The sequence below is a fragment of the Lycium barbarum genome, chromosome 1, assembly GCF_019175385.1.
Source record: "Lycium barbarum isolate Lr01 chromosome 1, ASM1917538v2, whole genome shotgun sequence".
Taxonomy (NCBI): domain Eukaryota; kingdom Viridiplantae; phylum Streptophyta; class Magnoliopsida; order Solanales; family Solanaceae; genus Lycium; species Lycium barbarum.
The window spans coordinates 171824652-171831023 of record NC_083337.1 but is presented as its reverse complement, the minus strand read 5'-3'; positions in this window follow the sequence as shown (position 1 = coordinate 171831023).

The window sequence follows — 6372 nt, the reverse complement described above, 5'->3', positions numbered from 1 at the left end:
ACCCTAAACCCTAAACCCTAAACCCTAAACCCTAAACCCTAAACCCTAAACCCTAAAACCCTGAAACCCTGAAACCCTAAACCCTAAACCCTAACCCTGAACCCTAAACCCTAAACCCTAAACCCTAAACCCTAAACCCTAAACCCTAAACCCTAAACCCTGAAACCCTAAACCCTAAACCCTAAACCCTAAACCCTAAACCCTAAACCCTAAACCCCTAAACCCTAAACCCTAAACCCTAAACCCTAAACCCTAAACCCTAAACCCTAAAAACCCTAAACCCTAAAACCCTAAACCCTAAACCCTAAACCCTAAACCCTGAAACCTAAACCCTAAACCCTAAACCCTAAACCCTAAACCCTAAACCCTGAAACCCTAAACCCTAAACCCTAAACCCTAAACCCTAAACCCTAAACCCTAAACCCTAAACCCTAAACCCTAAACCCTAAACCCTAAACCCTAAACCCTAAACCCTAAACCCTAAACCCTAAACCCTGAAACCCTAAACCCTAAACCCTAAACCCTAAACCCTAAACCCTAAACCCTAAACCCTAAACCCTAAACCCTAAACCCTAAACCCTAAACCCTAAACCCTAAACCCTAAACCCTAAACCCTAAACCCTAAACCCTAAACCCTAAACCCTAAACCCTGAAACCCTAAACCCTAAACCCTAAACCCTAACCCTAAACCCTAAACCCTAAACCCTAAACCCTGAAACCCTAAACCCTAAACCCTGAAACCCTAAACCCTAAACCCTAAACCCTAAACCCTAAACCCTAAACCCTAAACCCTAAACCCTAAACCCTAAACCCTAAACCCTAAACCCTAAACCCTAAACCCTAAACCCTAAACCCTAAACCCTAAACCCTAAACCCTAAACCCTAAACCCTAAACCCTAAACCCTAAACCCTAAACCCTAAACCCTAAACCCTGAACCCTAAACCCTAAACCCTAAACCCTAAACCCTAAACCCTAAACCCTAAACCCTAAACCCTAAACCCTAAACCCTAAACCCTAAACCCTAAACCCTAAACCCTAAACCCTAAACCCTAAACCCTAAACCCTAAACCCTAAACCCTAAACCCTAAACCCTGAAACCCTAAACCCTAAACCCTAAACCCTAAACCCTAAACCCTGAAACCCTGAAACCCTAAAACCCTAAACCCTGAAACCCTGAAACCCTAAACCCTAAACCCTAAACCCTGAAACCTAAAACCCTAAACCCTAAACCCTGAACCCTAAACCCTAAACCCTAAACCCTAAACCCTAAACCCTAAACCCTAAACCTGAAAACCTGAAACCCTAAACCCTAAACCCTAAACCCTAAACCCTAAACCTGAAACCCTGAAACCCTAAACCCTAACCCTAAACCCTTAAAACCCTAAACCCTGAAACCCTAAACCCTAAACCCTAAACTAACCCTAAACCCTAAACCCTGAAACCCTAAACCCTAAACCCTGAAACCCTAAACCCTAAACCCTAAACCCTAAACCCTGAAACCCTGAAACCCAGAAAACCCTAAACCCTAAACCCTAAACCCTGAAACCCTAAACCCCTAAACCCTAAACCCTAAACCCTAAACCCTGAAACCCTAAAACCCTAAAACCCTAACCCTAAACCCTAAACCCTAAACCCTGAAACCCTAAACCCTGAAAACCCTAAATCCTAAACCCTTGAACCCTAAACCTGAAACCCTAAACCCTAAACCCTAAACCCTAAACCCTGAACCCTAAACCCTGAACCCTAAACCCTGAACCCTAAATCCTGAACCCTAAACCCTGAACCCTAAACCCTGAACCCTAAACCCTGAACCCTAAACCCTGAACCCTAAACCCTAAACCCTAAACCCTAAACCCTAAACCCTGAAACCCTAAACCCTGAACCCTAAACCCTAAACCCTAAACCCTAAACCCTGAACCCTATACCCTAAACCCTAAACCCTTAAACCCTAAACCCTAAACCCTAAACCCTGAAACCCTAAACCCTAAACCCTAAACCCTAAACCCTAAACCCTAAACCCTGAAACCCTAAACCCTAAACCCTAAAACCTAAACCCTAAACCCTAAACCCTAACCCTAAACTCTGAAACCCTAAACCCTGAAACCCTGAAACCCTAAACCCTAAACCCTAAACCCTAAACCCTTAAACCTAAACCCTAAACCCTAAACCCTGAACCCTGAAATCCTAAACACTAAACCCTAAACCCTAAACCCTGAACCCTGAAACCCTGAACCCTGAACCCTGAAACCCTAAACCCTGAACCCTGAACCCTAAACCCTGAAACCTGAACCCTGAACCCTAAACCCTAAACCCTGAAACCCTGAACCCTGAACCCTGAACCCTAAACCCAAACCCTAAACCCTAAACCCTAAACCCTAAAACCCTAACCCGGAAACCCTAAACCCTGAACCCTGAACCCTGAAACCCTGAACCCTAAACCCTAAACCCTGAACCCTGAAACCCTGAACCCTGAACCCTAAACCCTAAACCCTGAAACCTAAACCCTGAACCCTAAACCCTGAACCCTGAACCCCGAACCCTAAACCCTAAAACCCGAAACCCTAAACCCTGAACCCTGAACCCTAAACCCTAAAACCTGAACCCTGAACCCTAAACCCTATAGTAGGCGATATAGTCATCTATAGTAGGTCGTTGTATCAGTATGTATCCCATTGCAGAAAGGTGTTGGAAAGACTTAGAGCATATCAACTCTATGTCAAGATGGAGAAGTTTAAATTTGCAAGTCGCGAGATCAAGTTTTTTGTCTATTTGGTTAGAGAAAACCAAGTGCGGATGGATCCAAAGAAAGTGGAAGCTATTGGTGATTGGCAAGCACCTAGCGGGGTAAAAGAGTTGAGATCTTTTATGGGCTTAGCAAATTATTATCTAAAGTTTATTGCAGGCTATTCAAAGAAGGTTGCTCGTTTGACTCATTTGCTGAGAAAGAATGTCAAGTATGTTTAGTCCGATGTATGTGACAAAGCTTTCAATGGGTTGAAAAAAAGCAATTACGTCTGAACCAATCTTGAAGCTGCTAGACTTTAATTCGATGTTTGAGGTTTACACTGATGCTTTAGACTATGCTGTTGGTGGTGTGCTGGTCCAAGAGGATTATCCGGCGGTGTTTGAAAGCAGGAAGCTGAATGCTGCGGAGCAGGCTATACTGCGTATGATAAAGAGATGGTTGATGTTATCTATTGTCTCCAAATTTGGCGAGTCTATCTGCTGAGAACAAAGTTCGTTGTAAAGACGGACAATGTGGCTAATACTTACTTCAAGACTCAACAGAAATTGAGTCCCAAGTAAGCCCAATGGCAGGAATTATTGGTGGAGTATGACTTTGTATGGGTGCACACACCTGGAAAACAAAATCAGGTCGCCGATGTGTTAAGTTGCAAAGAAGTATTAACTATAACTTATGCTATCACAAGAATCATATCTGATTTCTTAGATACAATCAAGTTGTCGGCTGTAAATGATCCTTCGTATGTAAAATTGATGGATCAAGTAAGAGATGGTACAATCAGGTGGTATTGGATCGAAGACGATTTGCTGCACTTTAAAAGAAGGAGAATTATGGTTCCTCAAGGTGTTGGTTTGCGTCGTTCACTTAAAAGATATACATGATATCCCTTATGTTGGTCATCCAGGCGTTGAAAGAATGATGGCATTACTGTCTCAAAATTATTTTTGGCTGAAAATTGAAGAAGACATCGAGGCTTATGTCAAGACTTATCTCGTTTGTCAAGTGGACAAGACTAAAAGGAAAAAGTAAGTAGGTTTGCTACAACCTCTACCGATTCTCTAAGTATGGTATTTTTATAGCTGCTGAATTATTCTATAAGCATGTGGTGAAATTCTTTGGGGTTCTAAGTGATATTGTGACTGATCGTGATGTCAGATTCACCGATCGTTTTCGGACAGCATTGTTCAAAGACGTAGGGACTGATTTTAAATTCTCAACTGCAAATAACCTACAAACAGATGGGCAAACCGAACGTATCAATCATCTGCTTAAGGAGTATTTGAGGCATTATGTGATGGCGAGTCAAAGGAATTGGGTTGATTTGCTAGACAGTGTGCAGTTTTGCTACAATCTGCACAAGTCATCGGCAACTGAAATGAGTCCATTTGAGATAGTGTTGGGTAGGCATCCTGACACACCATTGGAAGTCGCTAATTCAAAGAAACAGGGCAGTTGTCCGACTACTTATAGGTATGCTTGTGACAAGCAAAAGTTGTTGGCTGAGGCGCAAGATAGTTTAACGAAGGTGTCTAAGCGAATGAAAAAGTATGCTGACAAACATTGACGGGCAGTGGAATTCAACATTGGTGACAAGGTGTTGCTGAATCTTACTTCACAGATTTGGAAGAAAATCAGTAGCAAAGCGTGTCATCGTAGGCTGATCCCTAAGTATGACCGTCCTTTTGAGGTTGTGAAGAAACTTACTCCTCAAGCAGATGATTGAAAAGATCTTGGATCACCGTACATTGGGTCATAGAAAGAAGAACAAGCGGACTAAGTTTTTGGTTAAATGGGCAGGAAAACAAGAGTGTGATACAACTTGGGAAAAGAGACAGTCTCTATGGCAGTTTGAAGATCAAATCAAGGCATACATGGATTCTGTCTCGTCGAGGACGACGAGCTTATCTGGTGGGGGAAGTTTGTTAGCTCCTCGGCTTGGTTGATCTTATATCATGAGCGTGACAAGGGATTTACATGATGGACCTTATCACGACCTTATGATGGTATTGGCATCATATTAGTAAAATTGCATGTGCAGGCAAGGCATGGGCATTGGCACTATGGCATGCAGCTTGAGTGTCAAGACATGGCAAGACCTTGGCATGGGTGTAGGCATGGCAAGACAAGATAGTGTATGGGCAAGGCAAGGGAGAGTGTGACAATGCTAGGTAAGGGCAAGGTAAGTCTGTGTGACAAGGCAAGCTAAGACAAGGCATGGCGTGGCATGACTGAGACAAGGCAAGATGTGGCACGGTAAGGCAAGGATGTTGGCATGAGCTAGGCAGTGTCATGGGCGAGCCGGGCGTGCAGTAGAGGCATGCGCACAAGGCATGCTGCGCATGGAAATGGCGGGAAAATCAAGTATAGCGCCAATCCTTGGCTCCAGTGTGTGCGTCAAATTGCAGCAGAGATGCATGCATGTACGCGGCACATGCCGGCAGTTGGAAACTTGGGCGGTTTTCTCATTTTCAAATAAAATGGCCATGTTGGCCTAGTAGTTTCCTTTGTGATAGACTTGTAGCCTTATCCTATGCAGTTAAGGTTGTCAACTACCTTAGTGGGAAGTTACCTCACATGCTTGGCACATGACTGGGCTGTTGTGGCCTATATAAAGGCACAGGCAGCCTTGTCAATAGGCAAATTAGGGTATATTGGTCTAAAATATTTTGTAAGTGTTCTTTGTGCACGAGTTAATACAAAGTTGGGAAGTGATTCCTGTAAACGTGTGTCTTGCGTTCTGTTTCATTGCCTAAACATCTTCTAAGTGCCAAACGAATGTCAAAGAAAAGAGTGAAGGTGATGTGCCGTGAAATTACGGGATATTCGATGCTAATTTCTTAAGCTTTTGTAACTCTTCAAGCACTTTTGGTGTTACTTTTCGTGCATTTATGTCGTTTTGTAGGATAAGATGTCCAGAGAGCATAACTGTCACGACCCAGTCCCGTGGGCCATGACTAGTGCCCAAGCTGGACACCCATATGTATACCTGTTAGACATAATCAGACTGACACTATAGACAACATGGGAATCGACATAGACACAAGGTCCTCAACATCACATATCAAGATAATTTGTCCCCTGCGGAGTCTCAACCAATCACAATGAAATCAAATACGCAAGCCGACGAGGCTGCCACTATATGTCATTATAATACGCAAGCCGACAAGGCTGCCACCACATGTCAATATACTACGCAAGCTGACAAGGCTGCCACTACGTATCGATAACATATGCAAGCCGGCAAGGCTGCCACAACCAACAGAAACGTCCACAACAACTATATAGACACAGCTGACCATAATCTATATACAACCCACACACATGTCTACAGACCTCTAAGAGTACTAACAGTGAAATATGACGGGACAGGGCCCCGTCGTACCCCTGGACAACCATATATAAATACATCAGAAGATCTGTACCAAAAGTCTAGGCTCCGGAACAACGGAGCTCTCCAAGACAGCTGACTGGAAATCCTAAGCTGGGGGATCACCGAATCGAGCGTCTGTACCTGCGGGCATGAAACGCAGCCCTCCCGAAGAAAGGAGGTCAGTACGGAATATGTACTGAGTATATAAAGCATAAGAACATCAAGTACAGATGAATCATGAAAACCAGCCTCAAT